General features: G+C 37.1%; 1 protein-coding gene across 4 annotated transcripts in view; it reads right to left on the bottom strand.

Moving 5' to 3' along the window:
* diaph3 (diaphanous-related formin 3) overlaps window positions 1–23,598 on the bottom strand; it is a 283,916-nt gene that overhangs the window by 186,694 nt on the left and 73,624 nt on the right. The gene's annotated exons all lie outside the window — the stretch shown is intronic.

Raw genomic sequence — 23,598 nt, 5'->3', positions numbered from 1 at the left:
GTATCATACCCAAATAATATAATATACTAAATGACATAAAACTGTAAGTATAAGTGAAAAACCTTGTTCGGGCTTGATACATCTTTTACAGTAGAACATAAATTCTATCAGATACTAATAAGCTGATAATTATTTTCATGTTATGGCCAGTAATTGATAAACAAACAATATTATATTTTATATATAAAATAATATATATATATAAATCCTAATTTTGTCTAAATAAATGTAACATTAAAACTAGGGCTTAAAATTAAAATGAACAAAAAAAATGCTATTTCAAAGTAAACTTCCACTCTGGCAATAAAGAATTTCAAGCCTTACTCTTTTCCGCAAACACCTAAAAATCAAACTTACACTGCAATTTTACACAATTTTCAAGTTGTGATTGATTGTGTACTTAAGTCCACAGTGGCCAAAGAGAATCACTGACAAATTGGCGGTTAAGCCCACTAAACTCAGTCAGGTAAGAACAAGAGAAAAGCTCATCTGCCACACTATGAACTGTTGATCATGTCAGTCATAGTAGGCTGGGTTGAGTACGGTCTCACAGAACTGTGTGAAATTGCCTCAGTGTAAGCGTAGAAGAGCGGTGAGCATCAACAGCCAATTTTCAGAAAGCCAGTGTCAAGAGGAGTGGGTGTGCTTCCAAGGCTAAATTACAGCCGAAATTGACCACAACCCGGAAACTGGAAACTAAGGTGGACTGGAGAATAGAAGAGAGCAGAGGAGAGAGAGAGAGAAAGATAATGCTGTTTAAAGTAAAACGGAGAGCAATACAGAGAGCAATACAGAGATGGTCCGATGAGACAGAGGAAGCGCTTTCCTAGCTGAGCAGTGGCAGGATTGATATCACCTAAGTTTCACAGAGAGAAAGTTTGCACCATAATGACTCCGTCACAAAATGGCAAAAGTTAAAAAGGTAAAATACTTCACAATCATATATATATACACATACATAATCTTTTCACACTGAGGACAATTGAGGGACTCGTATGCAAGTATTACAAAAGGTTCAAACATTCACTGATGGTCCAGAAGGAAAACATGTAAGTATCTTCTGTTGCTTCCGAAGGGCAGTACTAAATGAAACAATCTTCATTCTGTTCAAAAGTTGTCAAACAAAGAATTTGCAGGACCTGGAGGATTTTTCTGAAGAACTTTGGGCAGTTTAACTGCTCAGGACAAACAAGGGACTCATGAACAACCATCACAAAACAAAAAAAACAGCCGTGGATCATCCAGGTAATGACACCGTATTAAGAATCAAGGGTATGTATACTTTTGAGTGGGGTCATTTTTATAAATTCAGCAATTTTTTTGACTTGTGGACTATATGGAAACATCTTTTATGTAAAATATCTTATTCAGGACAGTACTAAATAAAAAAATAACATGCATTTCGTATGATCCCTCTTATTTTGTTAAACTGCAAGATGGGCATTTCGACATAATTTTGTATATACTTGGCCATTTAAGTGCAATAAGCCACGAAAAAGAAGTTAATTTGTTACTTACAAGCTGTTTGAGATGCGGCTTTATGCGGCACTTATTTAGATCAGTGGTGAACACGCTTTTGATGTGAACACGAAACCTGCAGGAATTACTAAAATTATGCTCAATACAAGCACTATTCAACCAGAGCGAATGAGAGGAGTGAGTGAGGATGAAGGTGTCAATTCGCCATCAGACAGAAGAGAGAGCGAGAATGCGCAGCTGGCATTGGTGAATCGATACTGCAGAAAAGGAGTATTGGAACTGTTTCAGTTATTTCAGCATCAATACTTATCGAAAGATCGATATTTTTGACAACACTAATATAAATAAAGAAAATAAATCACAAAATACATCTCAGAAAATAAGAGATGTGGTACACACATATTGCAATATATTACACTTTACAGGTGCACACAAATTGTTTGAACACAACATAAAATGCTTTGTTGGCACTAAATCCAAAAAACATGATATTGTGTGCATGTGTACCTACCACCATATATTGTGAATACATGCCACCATTTCCCCTGAGTTACAAGCACAGTCCTTCCTATGCAAATATAGGGGGATCAAATCTCTGGCTTCTCCAACATGGAAGGATGCTGTCGTACTATAGCTGGAACCCAGGGACCTGAGAAGCTATGATGAAAGGACCTGATACAAGCCACCATGTACTAAATATGGATCTACATGCTTCTCTTTTTCTTTCTCACTCCCCCACGCCTTCCTTTATATCTTTCTGTTCAGTAACTTTCCCTTGCTTCAGCCACACCAAAGGGATCGTAATGATTTCCAGTACATGGGGTCTCTTGGGTGTACGTAGACAGAATAAGGCTCTCTGAACATATTTAACTTGTAGTCGTAGAGAGGTGTGAAAGGAAGATGAAATCTTGGCCAGTCTTTTAGGTATTGCGGCTGATTGCGATGGGAGTTGAGGGCTCAGGCCCCCTAAGATCTGGTTAATCACATCTCACCACAGAGGTAAATGTTCCACAGTAACACAATAATCAGCAGAGCGCTGAGTAATATGTAGCTGCATACAAAAAAGCCATTGGTTTCTTTCATTCACCAGCTTTTCCCCTGATCTTATTGATTAGAGAACCTGCCAATGGCCAGGAATGGGGCTTCCCACTGGGAGGAGAGGGGAAGGAAACAAATGATCATGAGGGAAGGAGATGAGGAGGAGAAAGAAGGATGGAGCTGATGAGGGAGCGACAGAGTACGGTGAAAGACGGCAAAAAAGTAGAGTTATGCAGAGAATCAAAGCAGGTTCGCAGAGAAGGTACGAGGGCAATACAGAGGAAGAGTAAGTGTTTATGTGGCGAGAGAGAGAGCAAGAGTCAGTGTAATGTCTGTTCCCATCAAAATGCAGTCCTCGTCCAATTCTAATCAACAAGCCGCATGCCTCCAAGCATCCACTAATCAAATCCTAGCATGTATGCCTGTGTGAATTTTCAAGGTGAAGCAAAAGGGGGGCTCACCCTGAATTGAATTTGTCAAATCGGACTGGAGCAGAGAAAACAGAGAAGGGGAGTGTAGTAGTCCATCAACAAAATTCATTTGCTGATGGGATTCCAGCTCATGTCTAAATCAAAATGACGACAATGATGCTGGTTATTATGGATGAAATGAACTGTTAGTTTAGCCGAATAAAGAGGCACGGATGTGTCACAACACTCAAATGAGCGGTAATTTAAAGACAATGTCGGTTTCCGCGAGAAAAATGCATTTAGACGCTACGTCGCCCTCATGCAGAATTCATCTCATTTATAGGGTTATTCCGTTTTTTTTTATGGATGGAATAAGATTGGGAAAGTGTCAGTAATTGAAAAATCAGGATGGGAGGATTGTCAACCGGAGCAAATTTCTGGCAAAATGGCATAATCAAGTAGTTTCTCAGGAATGGAGAAATAGTGAAGTGTAATGGAATGCAAACAGGATCAACACAAGGAGTAAGATAGCCAATGAGAGTGAAACAGAGGAGAGAGAGACACTTTTATTCTGCACTTTCACTTTAATAATTAATAACTTCATACTACTGATATTTTATTCAATACTCGTTTTTTTATTTGTTAGTTTACTTTGCAAAGTGTCTCAAACAACCATGCTGCTGATATAAATGTACTCTTACAGAAAAATAGACTTTTAGACTAGAAGTAAAACTAACTTGAGGGGATAGAAAAAAAGATAAAGACATAAGAGATACAGAGATAAACTATTGTTCAAAGGGGACATCGGATGCAAAATTCACTTTTACATGGTGTTTGGACATAAATGTGTGTTGGCAGTGTGTCTACACAGCCACCCTATAATGATAAAAATCCACCCAGTGGATTCTTTTTTAATCCTCACAAATCATAAGGACTTTGTCAGATCAAGCCATTCACAGATTCTTGGCAAAGTGACGTAAATTTGCACAGGTCCCTCCCACAACTGTTGACGGACACTGCCGTTTTAGCATAGACCCGCCCTGAGTGAGCTGTAAACAGTCCACCATGTTTCGACGCTGTGCAGGTGTAGACAAGGATGTCGCCAAAGCAACTGAGGCGTTTTGTTATTGGATATAAGAATGAACACAGCAGTCATCCTTTACTCTCGACATCTGAGCCGCTGAAGACGCAGTGGATTAAATTTGTTTTTGAAGGGAATGCACCCCCGGATCTACCTATATGCATTTATGTCTGCGCAGTTCCTGAAGGATGGATCAGTACCTCCAGAAGACATGAGTAACGTTATAGTTTTTTTTTTTTTTTTTTTTTTTTTTTTTTTTTTAATGAACCTTTCCAAATAATGTGCTAGTTAGCAAGTTCCATGATGAATGTGGCTAAAGTTAAAGGCCAGTTCACACCGCACAGATAAACGCCAACAAACACGTCTGTTGGAGTTTGTTGGATCAGGACGCAGCCTCTGAAATGAGACGCAGCTAGTGTGATACCCCTGTCGGCGTCTGTTGCCGTTGGTCGGAGTTTGTTTTTTGAACATGTTTAATTGGTGTTTGTTGGGTCGGGGAATGTCTGAGCAATGTGGTATGATTTTCCAGCAAACGACAACAAACTCTGACGTAATCTGACCTGGCCACGAACCATTGGCATGACGATGAGGCAAGTCCCTTGCAAAGACTGCTGTTTGATTGTGCACACACAACAAAGCACTGCAAACGTGACATCGCAGCTTGTTCATTATCAAAATAATACAGTCGAACAAACATATGTCGTCACTTCTATTTAGAACCTTCTCACTGTAATTCATAACTGCACGTTTATAATGAACAATGCATTAAGGTGATTGTCTTATTACAAACTGTGTAAATTTTATGTAACGATAACATGGTAACACTACAATGAGGTTTATAAAGGTGTTAGTTAATGACTAACAAGTAATTTTCAAATGTATTTTAATCTTTTTTGAGCATTTATAACTGCATAAATAAGAATGGTGAGTTCAATGCAATACCTGCCAAATAGTGTTTACAGCCTGCCCACGGAAGATAGGGGTGGGGTGAACAGTAGCTCATTATCATTTAAAGGGACATGCACCGAAACAGCTCGCTGTGAACAGAGCTGTTTTTGACAAGGTAACAAGGGGTTGTTTTTTTACACAACCATTAAGAAATTTTATTCAAAGTATGTTATAGACTTTTCATGAAGACCCTAAAGAATCATACTAACTTGTGGAAAATTGGCATCCGATGTCCCCTTTAAAAGTTTTGCGTCATTAAGATTTTTTAGTGTTTTTTTTTTTTTTTTGTTATGTGCACCATGGAAGCATTTATTTGACTAAAATTACAATAAAAACTGTGAAATGTTAAGTTCTGTGAAGGCATAGCTGAGTTTTCTGCACCAACTAATCCAAGAATTTTTCAGGATGCTTTGATGAATATAAAGTTCAAAAGAACAGAATTTATTTTAAATAATCTTCTTGCAATATTTTACCTTTCTTTACTGTCACTTTTGGTCAGTTAAATCTGTCTTTTCTGAATAAAAATTAATTTATTAAAAAAAAAATGTCTTACCCACCCAAACCTTTAGAATGTTTGTGTACATAAGCATTAATTACCACATATGACTTTATACATCATATTATGGATGTAGAGTGGATTGTGAAAGGCATTTCCGGTTGAAATATACATTAAAATAATCTCAAAATTTTAATTTCTGTTATCAATTACTCACCCTTCTAACGTGTTTATTCACATATAAACACTGATCAGCGAGCCTGTTTGATGCACAAAAACAAACCTCACTGTTTTCTTCAGAAGAATGAACCTTATTGGTTCTTGAACATCAATGCTTGCATGCTTGAGCTTCTGCTTACCACAAATGATGTGTGCACTGATGATTGTTTATATGTGAATAAAAGCCTAAATTCAATGTTCAAAATTCAACAAATTTAGACTAACCCGCCCAATTCATATGAATTAGTTTTAAGATCTTTATGAACTTTTTGAAGTGTCCAGACAGTAGTTGTATAGACTGTCAATATAGGGACAGAAATCTCAGATTTCATTAAAAAATATATTCATTTGTGTTACGAAGATGAACGAAAGTCTTACGGGTTTGGGATGGCATGAGGGTGAATAAATGAAAGAATTTTCATTTTTGGGTGAACTAACAAATTATAAGCTAATTATTTAAGGCAACATCATAGTCTAAAAAATGGTGGAGGATGACAAGAAATTAACAGCTTCCAGCATGAACAACAAAGTGAAGGAAAAAAAAAAATAAAAAAAATGACAACCAATTAGGCTACAACGCAATCAATTAATCTTCTCATCAGCACCAAAGCTGTAATTTAAACACCCCGGGCTTACATTAAAAAATAAATTAATCATTGCACCCCTGTTATTTAGTAACATCATATATGCTGACATTAATGGGAGGGCCTGACACTGACAAGTGTTAGAGGTGGTGGGTTGCCAGATGTTGACAGGTTAAGAATAAGGTTGCAACGTGAGAGAGCACAATTCAATTTACACACTTGCTTACAGGAAGCAGGCAGTGGATGATACCGAGCAGGCCGGACCTAGGGTCCTGACAAGAGCTTCATTGAAATGCATAACTTACACATGAAGAATCATATTCTCTCATCATTAGCAGGTGACACCCGGAGCAGAAGACAGGAATAATCAGTCAAAGAATGGCAGCTGAAAAAGCAAGGGTGACTCCCTTCAAACCAACAGGGTGCCAGTTCCTGTCAACATGACGTGGCGGAGATAGGCCGGCGTGTGAGAGAATGAGGCGGGCAGAAAAGTGAAGAGGTTAGATGCGGCACCCTCCTACACGCCCTGTTGAAATCTCACATATTCTCACAGACGGCAAATCAAGCAAAACACTTTCTCCCAAACAACTGTTATCTACCACCATGTGAAGTTATCAGAAGTGAAATCTCTTTTGAGAATTCCTTGTATGAAATGAGCATCCAAGTCTGGCCTTCTGACTACAGAATCATTTTTATTTCTTTCCCTCTCTCTTCTCAGAAGTAAGGGATGCAGCTGGTATGATCAGCCCAAGTGAAGGCAATCATTACCAGGCCTTTTTGTATCAGTAAGCCTGACATCAAACAGCAGCTCGCTTTTTCTTTTCTCTTACGTTCTCCCTCTTTCCTGCCCCCTCCTTCGAAGGCGCGTTCGATTACAAAAGCAGAACATCTGGAGATGGACGCTTGTGACTGAATAACAATATTAATCAATCCCACAAGTGCCGGTAGAACGGCAGTCTTAAACAAAAGGCAGAACACTTTACCGCCACGGGAGGCTCCAATCAAGAGAGGCAGCATTGAGAGCTGTGTCCCACTGCTCATAATCACATAAAGTGGCACATTCGTTCCGGGGAAAACATGCCGAAAATAAGCATGAGATGGTTTGCTCTTCTTTAACTCCCTTTTGTGTTTTCTCTTTTCTCTCATCTGCCTTTATACTTCTGTCCTTCACCTACCCTATGCCTGTGGCTTTTTATCTGAAGTTTCAATTAGCTATTCAAGGAGGTTAGGTCCTTAACCCTTAAAAGATGAGGACAAACGAACAGATAATTTCACTTTATGTGCTTTAAATGAAACAAACCATACCAGATTTTTGAAATATCCACATTTCTAACTAACTCCACATCTCAATTTCGTTTCTATGACTTATATTATACTGAAGTGCAGTTTTCTAACTGGGAACCAGTGACCACAAGTGGATGCTATAAGGAAAAGGGAAAGTGAAAAGAAATCCAAAAAAAAATTACAAAATGTACTTTAAGGTTCTATGGAAGTATATAAAATAGTAAATAAAAATAAAAAAAAAATGTAAAGATTAAAGGTAAAAGAATAAAACAATAAAAGTTTTTTTTTTTTTTTTTTTAAATCACAATGTGAGATTTGAAGTCACAATGTAAAATTTAAATCATCTTTTTCATTTTTAACTCTGCAGTGTCCATAGATAATATCATGTTTCCATAGATATTAAATGGTTTAAGATAATTGAACAATATTTTAACAATTTTCTTTAGTAAAGTGACAATATAAAAGCCAATTATTTAATTATATAAACAATTATTTCATTTTCTCACACAGTATAAATTAATTTTGAGTATAAATTAATTTTTTTACACATGAAAATGTATAGCTGCCATGAAATTTAGGCAAAGTATCACATTTGAGGGTCCTTGGAACCATAAAGTTTGAAAAACCCTGCCTTACAGTTCATGTTGTATTTTTATTAATAAATACGGGCAGGATCAATGAACAGAAAGCAGTCGGCCTCTTGAGGGAGAGCAAGCGCAGAGGACTGGTGCAAATCTTTACATTTGGTGAAACCTAGAAAAGGGAAGAGAAAAAATGTGATTGATGTGAAAATGTGAGAGCTTGGTCTGTTTGACCCCCGGAAGCAACCCTTCACTTTCATTAGCATCCTCCCACGCCCTGAACAACCAGTCTCTTCAAACACATTCTCTCTCTCTTATAACTCCATTTCATTTCTTATCTCCCTTTATCCCTCCTTATCCCTTTCTGTTTTACGACTAAATAGTGAATGAGACACAAACTCAATATCTATTCCTTACAGAGGCGAATGACTGTCATGCAAGTCACTTCTTTTAAAATATCTGATGCAAACCCATTGCAAGGTTAATGACCTTCAAGAGCATAGCAATATGCAGAATACCTGACCACAGATGTTGCAGAAATATAACAGTGCTGATCGTATGAAAATCAGAAGTTAGCCAGTGTTAAACATTAACGAGTATTAGAGTAATGTATGCTTGTGAAGGGAATACAGTTCAGTCACGCTGAAAAGCAACGCTGCTGAAGTAACACATGTACGATCATCCACTTGTTTGAGCCATAAGCAGCATAAAAGGGGAGTGGGCAGGCTGTCTCTCTCTCTTTCGTAGTTGAGCATTAAAAACACTGGAAAACAAATTCATCATCCCATTCCCAGGAAACAAAAACAGTCATAAATCACAGAGAAAAATGAGGCGCCTTATCTGGCTAACTTCACGGCAAAGGTAGCTTGACTTCCCTTCTCCCTCTGGAGTCTCTACCCCAAGGCTGCGTTACCCACGTTAGCGTTGCGCTGGGTCGGAGCCGCACTGAGCCGAAAATAAAACATTAACTCCAAAGTCCTGCAGCGCCCCCAGGTCTTACACATCCGTCTCGCCCTATTTTCCCCTCACCCTCCACAAGGGAGAGAGTCTCCTCTGCAAAGAGGAGACTCCAGAACCTAGATAGTAAAGTAGGTGGAAGCGATAAGTAGGAATATATTTATACACGCATATATGAATGAAGCGTGCCGCACACGTCCTGAAAAGAAAATCCAAAACATTTCGATTGCCCCCTGGTGGCTGGCTGCAGTATTGGTCATAAACCCCACCCTCTCCATGTAATCGAATGGGATGCGAACCAAACAAAACAAAACAAAACAAAAAAAAAAAACAAAAAAAAAAAATATATATATATATATATATATATATATATATATATATATATATATATATACACACACACACACATACATATATACACATATATATATATATATATATATATATATATATATATATATATATATATATATATACACATACATATACATATACACATACATATATACACATATATATATATATATATATATATATATATATATATATACACACACACACATACATATACACATACATATATACACATATATATATATATATATATATATATATATATATATATATATATATATATATATATATATATATATACACACATACACACACACACACACACACACACACATATACACATATAAACATACATACACACATCTGTATTTGTGGAACTAATGGCTCTGATTTGTTAAACACAATCCAAAATGTACTAAACACACTACTTCATTATAGAGAAAAATAACAATGAATAAAAATATATAATCATAAGCTGACCAATAAATAAATAAAATCTAGGTACAATAATTCAGCAGCAAAAAGTATGCAAGCCTAATTCTTTTTTTTTTTTTATAAAATCCAAATGTCTCAAATTTTAAAATTACTATTTGTATTCTTATATGAAAAAAACTTTACATTCATTTATAAATATTAAATCAAATATAAAGAATTATGTATTTATAATAACCTTTTATAATAAAGATTAAAAGACATTTATTTTAAATGTATTGTGCAGCTTTTTAATGGGGCAACAAGATATGATAGATACAACAGAACAAAACAGGCTATTAATAATCTTTCAGTACGTAAAACGATAATATGAAACGCTTCAAAAAGATAAAGTCTTTTCATGCAAATCCACAGCCCTTTATCTACACATCAAGTATTATAATGGGAATATATCATATTGGAGAGTTTTACCGTGCTGACTGTTGTTACCGAACGCGACGCACTGTTTGAGTGCTGACCAGAAAATGATTGACAGCTGCAGCGGAGGGAAGACGAGTTTCCTTGAACTTAAAAATCCCTCACATGAAGCAATGCAATGGCTTCAGATGACTTTGAATATAGTACATGAAAACTTAACTGGTGCTAGTCTTTTTCTTTTGCTCCATTTTTGCCGTATAAAAGAGTGCAATTATCAATCGGTTATTTAAATATCGCGACAGGCCTAATTTCCGTTTAATTTTGAGACTGTGGCAGGACAAATTAGAATGTGGCGGACCGCCACAGTCTAGTTAATGTATGGGAAACACTGCAGTACCAAACATAGTTAATGTCATGCATTGCTGTTTGAGCTGCATACGCTAAAGCTAAAGATGATTTACTGTGAGATAAACTAAAGCGCTTTACTACCGTGCTAAAACTGAAGCGCTCTTCTTACCGTAATAAAACACGGGCGCACAAAGAATTCACAAAACTTTTACAGTAGTGTTCTCATTATAATTTTGTGTAGCTTATATGACAGACTTGCTCTTCACACATTGCACTTAACTGTAGTTAACCAATCATATTTCATGAAATTCAAAACCATCATGGTGAACAGTGCGCATCTGAAGTGTCTCAGCTGAAGGAAATCCATTTGGCTTTAATACATCGGTTTCTTATCGGGCCGATGACAATAATATTAAAAATTAACATGGTGGCCGATATATCGTGCATCCCTAAATTAAATGGTATAATGGTGTTTTATTGAAACACTGAAGAGGGAGATGCAAACAGACCATTATATCTTTATCTGATCATTTTATTTTCCCTACATACTTGGGTCTCTCTTGTTCTCATTCTCTGTGGCCTTGTTTTGACTGTACATGAATAGATTAATCTAAATGACCTAAATTTGTTCCATTGTGTATGGGGGAGCTGCTTCCAGTTCAGAATTTTCTTCTTGCATGTACATGACATCATCTACCGTACACTTTGCTCAACAGTACTGTAACAACAGACTGAAATGACTTACAAGAATAGAGCTAGAGTGAGTGTGTATACCGGAGACTCCAGAATGGCACCAGCAGATTATTTTGGTACTTGTGTGTGAGATAAGGTGTGTGTGAGATAAGGTGTGTGTGTGTGTGAGATCACTGGTTTGTGAAGCCCGGAGGGAGATTAAAGGAATGGGGAAAAAAAGTCAAATTAATGCTAATGCAAAATCAGCACTAATGCAAAATTAGCGCTAATAACCTGAAACCATTGAAAAAAAATTTAACAAATTACTCAAGATGGCACTGAATCAAAGTCTTATCAAGCTAATGATCTCAAGCTAAAGCATACTCATATTTGCTTCAAAGAGTGCTTCTGTACTTCTGTTGAGGATATGCGAGTGTGTGCACGTCTCTGTGTTTCCTGCTGCATTAGGAATCTGACAGAAGTATTAAAGAAAAAACAAAGTCATAACTCATGGTACACAGGCCCACTGAACATCACTACCAAACCCATATTACAAACTCCCAGCTCAATTTCCTGTTTGTCTCCAAAGCAATGCACACTTTTAGATGAAATTACTGTCTGTCTGCCATCTTAAACATGGACCATTATTCACAGGTGCCAGCTGCTTGTGGCAGACAGACAATCGTTTCTTCATTTCTTACCCAGCACAAAAATCAACATTTGATGTGGGCTGCAGTGTTGTGTGGGTTTCTGCAAATATCTTCTTAATTCACATTAGATAATCTATAGATTAAACCTGTGCGAAGAGCCTTCAAACAAGACTAAAAAAAAAGGGGGAGTGAGAGAACACAAGAGATACAGAGTAAGTGAGTGACATGACAGTTCTCTGCAGTTGTGGACGTGTATATGACGGCTGCACAGGGAGAGCAGGGTGCATAAATGAAGGAAAATCAATACACATCCATGCACATTCCTTACTGTACACATGGCACAAAGACAAGCATCAAAACTAACTTGGAGTTTCAAGTAAACCACTGGTGTGAATTCTACTCTGTGCCTTAGCCAGTTACTTTGCTTTGCCATAACTGGATATAAACTCAGCAAAAAAAGAAACATACCTTTTTCAGGATACTTTACAGATTTTTATTGGAAAGGGTTTAAACTATGCTTTTTCAATGAACCATAAACAATTATTGCACATGCACCAGGAACAGGTGATTAACTTCTTTCTCTTTCTTTCTGTCTGTCTCTCTTTCTTTCGTACTTTCTTTATCTTTCTCTCGTTCTTTCTTTCTCTTTCTTTCTTTCTTTCTAGCAAAGCAAAAATGTTCACCGTTCAAAAGTTTGGGGTCAACAACAAAAAATATGTTGTTGTTGTTATTATTTAGTTATTAATATAAATGCATTTATTGGATCAAATATATAGTAAAAAAAAAATGTAAAACTATGTGGAAACCGTGATTTTTTTTTTTCAGGGTTCTTTAATTTTTAGAAAGTACAAAAGAACAGTATTTATTTGATGCAAAAAAAAAAGAAAAAAATTTTATGTACACCATTTTGTATACAATATATTATAAATATCATAATATTATAAATGTATTTACTATCACTTTTGATTAATTTAATCCATCCTTGCTGAATAAATGTCAATTTATTCAGTGCATACGCACCCAAAATATGTGTGACCTAAAAATATATTTGGGAGCATTCGTACGAGTACAAATAATGCTTCTGATGTGAACTATTTTCTAGAGATGCACCGGTTGACCGGCCATAAATTTTTGCTCCAATCAGTTTTTAGTTTTATTTTGGCCGATCTTGCACATAAACTGCATTGCAATGTCCTTTGTGTGAAAATATTACGAAGTCTACAAACAGGACGTTAAAACAGGACAGAGACGGAGCGCGCTGAAGACGGGTGCAAAGAGGAGAACGCAGATGCGCCAGCAGAGCAAAAAGAGAAGGAAAATACAATGAACTGTCTTCAGAAAAGTTTTGATGGCATTTTCTTTTCCTCTTATAGCCGTATAAAGTAGTGTTTATAAGCGCAGCGCTGCTTTGTGTACTGCAATAACCAAGAAAACGCTATATCGCTGCTGTTCCATAAGCGCCACCTACTATCTGAGAGTGAATTTGCATTTTCATTCAGTCTCATTCATCAAATCGTCTTGCGCATTCTGCGTAAAGTCGACCGCCGGAAGCAAGTTATTTGAATTTATAAAGTTCAAGTATGGATATTTTTCTTACAAAAACGCATCGCTTTGCTTCAGAAGGCCTTTATTAACCCACTGGAGTTGTATGGGTTACTTTTTTTTTTTTTTATGGATGGATGCATTATTCCATTCACAACCATTATAAACCTTGGAGGACTAAGGATATTTTTAAATATATTTCTGTGCTCATCTGAAAGAATATGGTCATATACACCTAGGATGGCTTGAGGGTGAGTAAATCATTGGATAATTTTCATTTTTGGATGAACTATCCCTTTAACAAGATTTTAATAATGTATTAGTAAATGTTGAAATTATCATTAACAAAGATTAATAAATGCTATATAAGTGCAGTTCATTATTAGTATGTAGTTTAATATATATATATATATATATTATATATATTATATGTGTGTGTGTGTGTGTGTGTGTATGTGTATATGTGTATGTGTGTATATATATATATATATATATATATATATATATATATATATATATATATATATATGTTCCTTTTTTCACCTCACATGGAAGGAAAACACATCAAAATCGGTGCAATCAGACCAAAGAACGATGACTGATTTCAGCCATACACGCGCTCACGCGAATGACAGAGCTCTCTCCATCAAAGCAGCAAGCAAACTTCTCTCTCAGACTTTACAATGGAGTGTGAGTGCTGCTAAATGCTTTAGCTCTGAGTTATGGAAGGATACAGGGGGCCGGTGGGCTAGAGGAGAAAGAGAGAGAAAGTGAGTTGCGGCCAGAAACTCAATAAGCTGACATTTGAATTGCAGGCAAATGAGGCCCTAAACAAGGCTGAAATGGCTGGATTAGAAATTCAGATTGATAGGCCTGTCTAGAGCCGTTCGGAGGGCCTCCCCTGGTGCACCCTGGGAAGTCTGTACTTTCCGTAGGAAGGCGATTTTTTTGAGAAGAGCCAATTTAGCAAAGTCCATACGTGAGCGAGCGGAGAAGAGATTTGCATCAGAGTGAGCACGCTGAGTGAGAAAGAATAACCATCGCAAATGAGAAGCAAAAATGTAAGCCTGGACTCACCTAAAGTCACATGTGGTTATGAGCATTCACATTCAGTAGTCTATTCCCAGACTGCCTCCCTATTCGAATGCACACAAACCAAAATGAATGTGGGATAGAGTACACTGGACTGAATTTTTATAGACCCTCACCATATATAAAATCAATCACAGAAACTACTTCCACTTGGAAAGAAAACTTGAAAGGCAGAGGGGAAAAAAATAAAATAATCACAGGTGACAAAGAAAATCGGACTATGTAGAGAGGGTTTCTGCATTGTTCGATCAGCTGCACTATACAGCATGAAAGAAACCTGTGGACCTTGAGAAAGTATCAAGTTTTAAAAGACGAGTATGAACTTAAAAGCCATTTTCAAGCAAAACTAGCTGTGAAAAATTAATTGGTGAAAAATGAAAACTATAATTAGTCCTTGAATTTATTCAGCATGGCACTAAGCAGCATGAATGGTCATTCCATCAAAGAGAGAGCAGGAGGAAAGAAAAAATCCCTGGTGAGTTGAGGTTAGAAGACACAAACATGAAGCCGCCTTAATCAGTTAAACTTGGGGCGGTAATTTAAGTTTGGCTCAATCAATAAGGCTGTCTCTGAACAGCAACCTCTCGTCAATAAAACACGAGCGGTGTTGAGAGGAACCAAATTGCAGGAATCTAAATAACGCATAAGGCATTCTAAAATATTTTCTGACCTTGGTGTGACAGCCGATCAAAATGTCATTTTAATGCATTATGTCGATTAAAAATTCCACCACGTTTAATGAGAACGATCAAGTGCAAGCACACCCACAACATATCAGATGAGCAATAAAGTTCACACAAATGATAAAATGACTATCTACAGTTAGTTAAAAGGAGTTACGAGACAATGAGACGCTAATTATTTACGGCTCTTGTGAAATTTACAGCATGTTTTAGACCTAGGTGGATGTGGTTTATGACCTGTATGTAATAGAAATGGATTGTATCGTATTCTGTTCCATTTCCTCTCTGCATTATACTCTGAAAGAGGTAGACTAGGGGTTAATATATGTACCCTCATACACAAACAAACACTCATCCCAGCATAACTGCCCCAAGGCTAAGAAGCTGTGCCTGTGGTTTGGAGTAGTAGGGTTTAAAGTTGTAAAAAAAAAGCCTGCGGGAAGACCTGGAGAACCATACAGTGATTAACACCCTTGCATGCATGCACATACATGGGACACACAAGCACCATACATTTATTCACACTCAAAAACACAAAAGTCAAAGCTGTGGCTCAGAGGGTAATGTGTTGCTCCTGACGTATAAAACAGCTTGTGCTGATCAGAGTTTAAATCAGGCTTGGGTCATGTTCCTTCTCTCCTGGTACTTTCCTGTCTGCTCTCAACTATCGTATCTAATAAAAACACTGAGTGATGCAACAGCATGCTAAGAAATGCAGGTGCTTCCTCTTGTCAATCGCTCTGTTTGGCTACTTCTACCTTCCTACCCCTCTTGAACCAAACTTTGAAGACTTTAAATAGTTCAAGTGACAACTCACTCTTCTCCATGTCATTTCCAATTATTCATGATAACTGGATAAGGACTTTTAAAACTATTTCATAAAAGTTTCACTCAAAAAAGCCATTTTATTCATTTTCATGAAACAAATTCCCCCATTTTGCCAGGTTTTTCAGGACCTTGGGATTCTTGGGAGTCTGCAAGAGACTCAATTCAGGGTATCAATTCAGACCTGAATGATTCGATTCAGATTCACCAGCTCTATATTGCAATTATAATTTCCATTTTGCTGACAAATGGAAGAAATTACCTCCTTGCGAAAGGTGTGGTCACATTAGCAAAACTTATGAAATTTTGCAGGCAAAGATCCATTGTATATTATCAATAGTGTAGTGATGCATGAAGCACTGCTTACTCAGAATTCACTTCCAAACTAAGCAGCCTTATACTAGTAAATGTGGTGAATTTGCATGTTCAAAGTTTAACACTTAAATATGACATGAAATCCAATGTGACCCCACACTAATAATGTAAATTATACAGTCCAGTGTTTTAGACTGATTCAAACTTGTAACTTGTCTGTAACAGTTCAATTAATGAACCAGTTCATAAGAGTCATGAAGCCATCCAAACAAAGTTCTGGATGACATTCTCTCCTCTTATCTTTCTCATTTCTTTCATCTCTGTGCATCCCTATCTCTGTCAATCAGTTGTTTAATTAAAATCATTAATCATTTCAGCTCAAACATCTTACTGCTTCTGTTCAAACCAACAAATACATCAAACTTAATTAAAAGGGTGGGGGAAACAATTAAAAGGTAGGCAAGTCATTTACGCTAGTTGATGCAGACCTCAAATTACAAGACAAAAGATTTGATTCAAGCAACACGGATGCAGGAAACGTGCCAGGAGCGTTTCCAAAAGAGATGGAATGAAGCCCTTGTCAGTGATGATGAATAGGAAGAAGAATCTGCAAAGAGAAGAATTATCAGAGTGCAGAGATATGGCAGTGGTGAGGCCAGATCTCACTCGGTGAGCCATTTTATTGGCTGCGCTCTCCGAAAGATGTCACAAAGCCAAGGCTCAAAACCTCTCCACTTGGCTCACAGAGTCACTCGCTATTGTGTGTCTGACAAAATAACAAATCTAAAGCCTTAAACCTGAAGGTCAGTTTTAATACAGTATCTAAAACCAATTTCCACCTGTTTGTCAGTGCCATTTATCACCTTCATTTAATACAATTATGTCCCCTACACAAACGCCTTGGCTCAGCAAGAGAAAGTAAGAGGGCAAGGGTGTTTGTGTGACTACGTGGCGCACTGGTTTGGTTTCATGAGGGGGGCAGGTGAGGGTTGAGGGTGCGAGTCCTCATTCGAGAGAAGTGGGAATTACTTTCGGCAACTCGCGCAACAAGAGAAAGTGTGAGGGTGAGACGGAGAGAGAAAAGGAAAAACCTGATAATAGATGCAAAAAAACCTGCACACAAGTCAAAACAAAAGCTGCTAGCCCAAATCAGGAGTGAGAGATTGGCTGACCCCTAAGAGGAGGAGGTGTGGGATCTGCATTCACAAGCAGAAATGGGTCGCAAGGGGCGAGAAAATGGAGAGAATGGAAAGAAACAACTGATAAGCTGAAGAAAAATGAACAGCACAGACAAACATATAACTTTCCTGAAACAAAGAAAAGGCTGCCTTGATAATTGCTTGTCAGTCAGAGAATTAAATTAGGAAGTTATCTCATCTAATGCAATGAAACGTATTGATGACAGAATTTTCCTTCATTTATTCATCCTAAAAACCTGTATGACTATTAGTTTCTTTCATCCGCTGAACGCAAAGGGATTAAAATGTTGCTGCTGAAAAAACATCACAAATAGTCCATGTGATTTTTTTTGTGCTATATTACAAGTCAAAGACGATAAAAAAGGCATATAGGTTTGGAACAGCAGGAGCGTGAGTAACTGATGACAATTTCCATGTTGATTATCTATTCTTATTAATATTTGGTATACTTATTAATATTAGTATTAATATAATGGAAACAGACAAGTTTTACGGTGGAAGGTGTTTGTGTCAGGAGTTGCTGTTTCAAGGTTGTAGTTTTTTCCACATAAAACGGTCTTGTCTTAATTCTTAGACATCAATGGATAAGTAGATCAGATAACATTTAAAATGACAATCAGCACACAAACAGTATCAACTGGTTTATTTTTTTAAATTTAGAGGCAGTAAGATGTTTTAATGCCTTTGAAGTCTCTTATGCTCATTACAGTGAAAACAGTAATATTGTATAAAAAAAAATTAATAATAATAATAATGTATTATTTGTATAATAACATGTAATTTATTCCTGTGTTGGCAAAGCTAAATTTTCAGCAGTCATTACTCCAGTTTTCAGTGTCACATGATTCTTCAAAAATGCATCATTGCTGAATAAGAGAACTTCTATGATCTAGTGGCTTCAGTGATGATACAGAGGTAAAAGTTTTACCTACACAGTGTTGCTCTGTCTCCCATATGGAGGACAGTTTGATGGGGCATGACCGACTGAACCATGGGCCAGTGCTAGAGGGAAGAGCATGAGCAGTGTGTCTCTGGGAGGAAACCACAGGCCTGGCGATCTCTGTGTAGAGTGACACTCACTGAGCCAACTCACTGCCTTCAACTGCAACAGCACAGCTAAACACGCTCACTGAGACAGAAGCAATGTTTCCAGCAAGTGCTCTGACCAGTACATTCTACATCCAGATGGAACACACTGTACGCATGCAGGGAGTAGAGGCACTGGAATGAAAATAAAGGAGGGCAATCTGCACACAACCAAGTGACAAGTGATAACGGGCTATTAGACAAATTGTTACTGACAGCAGCACATATGCAGAAAAGCCTATGTGATGAGGCCATGGTGTATTATGCTGTAACTCAGTTTTACTCTCCACGGTTTTGTAATCAAACCAGTTTTAACAAGACAGAAGTGCAAAAGTGCAGAAATCTGATGGCAACTCAAAACAAGTATTCTGATCGTCTGGTGCATGTCAGAAATAATCGCTCCCCTTTCTAATACGTTAAATATGTTCTATGTGAGCTGTCGATGATAAACAAACATGTTTAGAAATAAAACAGATCTGATTGACTCCAGTTCAGCTATTCCCCACAGCAAAACGTTCTACACAGTCACGATCATCACTCAATTCAGGGCTGACCAATGAATTATGATTTTTTTTTTTTTTTTTTTTTTTTTTTTTTAGGGCTGCACGATATTAAAGAAAAATGCAATATGCGATAACTTGTTAAATCATATGAAATTCGATATGCGATTCGATAATGCTTCAAGTGTATAAAATCAATTTAAATTATATATAAATTATATTGCCAAGACAGGAATAAATGACATTCTAAAATATATTAAAACACTGCAGCACTGGTAAGCATAAGAGACCCATTTCAAAAACATTAAAAAAAAAAAAAAAAAAAAAACAGACAACAAGCTTTTGAACAGTAGTGTATCTAGAAAATTTTATATTGACTACAGAAGTTTCTGTGACTTTTCCATGACCTTTTAAGAATTTATATGACTTTTCCAGTCCTGGAAATCACACTTTTGAAATCCCCTGGTTTTCGAGGGCTGTGGGAAGCCTGTAAATTCTGTTGAAATTAACCCTCAGGGACTGGTCCTACTTCAATCAATATTTAAACTGTGACCCCTTAAGAAGTAAAACATGTAGCCTTCGAAAGTATCAGTTAAACTATGTGTCTATAAGTAACAACAACTTTTACTTTCATTTCCCCCCCAAACAAAAAAAACAACAGACTGAGGATGGCAGAGAAAGAAGACAGCAAGAGACAATCTAGCACACTGTTAACCAAATATTGTGGATGTACATTAAGGATCAGAAGGGTTCCTGACATTATAATGAGCTTAAAATGGTTTGAAGGGACATTAGTCACCCAGCAAAACCAATGTTTTGAAAAAACTAAGTCAGCTAAATCAGCTGGTTTTGCTCATCAGCAGACATGCAAGGATATCTGCAACTGTAGATTCCACAGAATTCAAATGCTCATTTAAAAAGTTCTACTGTACATATTCTGACTTGCATAATTAATTAGTTTTAATTTATTAATCTGAAAGTTTCCAGCTACTAAAGATGGGAGGGAAATGTAAATGCATTAAAAGAAAGATTCTTTCTTTAATAATTCTGAATCAATCCACAAAAAATATATATATATATAAATATTATAAGTATTTAAATAAACATTTTTGGGGAAAAGGTTGGCACTGGTCTCATGACATTTGAAAATGTTAAATGTTTATTTAAATTTTTTTTAATTGCATTTTTACCTCACACAAAGAGCACTTGTCGATATTCAAAATATACATGTAGACAACTTCCTTTGTTTTTTGTCTGTCACTATTCTAAAGTCTGTTTCTCTCCCCTATCATTCCTTTACATCAAAGTGTCTTGCACATTTTCACCCATCATAAAGATGAAAAACTAACGGGTCTTTCAGAAAGCATAGCAGAGGGAAATAAGGAACAGAGGAAGGAGTGACAGAGGAAGAGCTCTCTCTCACTCTCACTTTCTCTGAAATAACTTGCACAGAAACTTTTTTCTCATCCCGGTTCCTGGAGAGAACTGGCAGCCCATTTTATTGGACCCAAGGGAAATTACATGCTTTATATTCCATCTCCCCACACATGTCGGGACAAGAGCACATCTGTCCAGAGTTGACACTGGGATAAATAGAAGGGGAGAAAAAGAGTAAGAGGGGTGAGAGACAGAGAGGGGGGGGGGGGGGGGGGGGGGGGGGGGGGGGTATCAATAGCCGTTTCAAAACCTAGTGAGCCTACATAGACAGCATTTAAGTAACACATTCCCAACACATTAAGATGCGTTTTACTCAATCCGATCACTAGTGGACGATGCTAAATACAGGTTTAAATGGAATTTAAAACGTTTTGAGCTGGTCCACTTTCGACCAGTTTCAGAGGAAATCAAAAACGCATTTGACCGGATTGTTTTCATAGTGTAGACACTCATGTTGTCGAATGAGTTCAAACAACCATAAAAGACCGCCTACTCTCCACCTACTGACCTAATGCGTAAACATTATGGGAAACATCACAATGTTCTCTCACCATTCCTGATTTCTAAAACACACTGCAAAATCCTGATCGGAGCATCCCTAGCATGTACTGCACGGCAAGATGATAAGTGGGTAAAGGGAGTAAACATAAGAATGGAAAATATTACCATCCATCCATTCCCTGTTCTTGTTTGGGTCATCCCATTCAATATTTAACCAGTCACAGTCGGTGGAGCGCAATGAGGCCTGCTAAATCAGAACAGGTGTCTTTTCAAAATCATTTAGCATTCTGCTGTGATGGGAGGATGAACTCCTGAACTGACAAGAAAAAGGAGTAAAGGAGGAGTGAAAATCAATGTCACTCACAATGGCACATGCAGGTAATGGAAACATCACTCACTCGCCCAATCAGACGCCTCGCCTGAGCAGAAGAGGAAGTATGGGTATAAATTACGCCCCCTACATATCCTTGGTGTTCATGCCCCATACACACGCTCGCTCATCTCTCATCCCTCTCTTCCGTGGTAAGGAGGAGAGAGAGAATGACAGTACAAATCAAACACCAGCCAAGCAAAGGATGGCCAGCCTCACCCACACAATCACAAAACTCATCAAGCTCATCATTACCAACCGCACACATACAGAAAACAGACACACACACACACACTGCTGCTGCAAAACGGTGTTCATTTCATCCTAGTGACAACAGAATGTCTATCTGAAATTAAAACTAAACTTAGAACTGTCTAACTGGAAAGGACCATCTCAACTCTACAAGTAAAACAGCAAACAGGATGATGCATAAAACAAAGAGCATTTATCAAAATGTCATCAGCATTCAGCTTAAATCACTATGATTGATGTGTTTAATCCATCGCTAAAAAGAATCCTAGATATCATGCTGCACTCTGAAGAAAACAATGGTAGAATTTATTTATTAAAAATACCATGTGTGATGTTTTTTATCCTTCATCAAATCTGAGCGGATTCCCAAGAGTACATCATCTCATTCTTTTGACGTGAAGGACCTTGTACACCAGCTAACAGATTCAAACATTGACAGGTACAATCGTTACTTTTTGGGGCGCAGGTTAAAGGGTCATGAAACCCCAGAACACATTTTTTGAGCTGTGAACAGATATGTATAGGCTGCACATCATTGAAAACACTAAAAGGTACTCATTAATTTTATTTAATAGTTGAAATTAGTTATTTTTGCATTTTTCAGAGCGATTTCTGTCTTCCAGTTTGAAAAACAAAATCTGACGTCATCGTGTACTACCGGCAAGATCCGGAGTGATTGGCTCCAGCTGGTTGAACATGCTGACGTCAACAGTTTCGAGCGGTTCTCTGCATTTATTCATGACATAAAGCTCATTCAATCCAATCACTGTGCTGTAGTATGCATAAGATTATAATTGCGGTATTATGCATGAGGAAGTATCACTTCTCTTGCCTCTGTCTCTGTTGTCATTCAGAGACATGGGTCGTAGGTGCTTGTTTCCTCAATGCTACAACACAAAAATGCGTTTTCCTGCGACGCGACCAGAGCAGAAGTTTGGGTGCATGTGGATTGTTTTGCTGTAATCTACCAGCACAAATGGAAAATATGTTTGCATGAGAACGCATTACAGCGGAGAATTCAAATGTCACAAAAGTGCTTTAAATGCTCAATTTGACTTGAACTTTCCCTCGATTTTTTTTTTTTTTTTTTTTTGTCTTTAGTTGGTTACACCTCAGGCCTCTAGAGGGGTGGCACTCTATTTAGCACACAAAACATCTCTAGGGAGTCATCTCTAGAGAAACACCAATATAGATGATATATATTCTCTTTAAAACTTTACAATAAATGTTAAATTTGTTAATTACGTAAAAGGAACTATAGGTGTGGTCAAATTTACAGTTGCTCAGTGAAATTTTGCAGGTGCAAGAGTTCCCCCATGCAGATTTCACTTGTGTTCAAGTTGGTCAGGTTACATAGCCATATTGACAGCTGCTTGGTTTCACTACTGGCAATGAACAGTGGACCTTTTTAAGCCCAAGAAATTTTCCCGAAGAGCTGCTAATGTGACCGCAACTTAACAAATGAACAAAACTTTTACAGCATCTATTAATCTAGGTTAACTTAATTTCTACATGCACTTCTTTATTTTTCACATTTTTAGACGTATAAAAAAAACATGATTGTATTATGAGCAAACATGAATTAGCAATAAACAGTATATTTCTAAATTAACATTAGCCTAAATGTATCTATTGTGTAAAAAAATAGTTGATACCTAATGCATTAGCTAACTGAATTTTATTGTAATTTTATTGTAAAGTATTTTAAACTGTGATCCAACCAATGCTCCAATCTAGTGATATTTCTGGTATAAAAAAAATATTTAAAACTTTTTGGGGAAAAGCTTGATATCTTCAGGCATACCAATGCCAACATTATTATTGGCCAATGCCAATATGGTCGCCA

Source organism: Ctenopharyngodon idella, chromosome 11 (genome assembly GCF_019924925.1).
Source record: "Ctenopharyngodon idella isolate HZGC_01 chromosome 11, HZGC01, whole genome shotgun sequence".
Lineage (NCBI taxonomy): Eukaryota > Metazoa > Chordata > Actinopteri > Cypriniformes > Xenocyprididae > Ctenopharyngodon > Ctenopharyngodon idella.
This window is presented reverse-complemented; position numbering and strand designations above follow the sequence as displayed.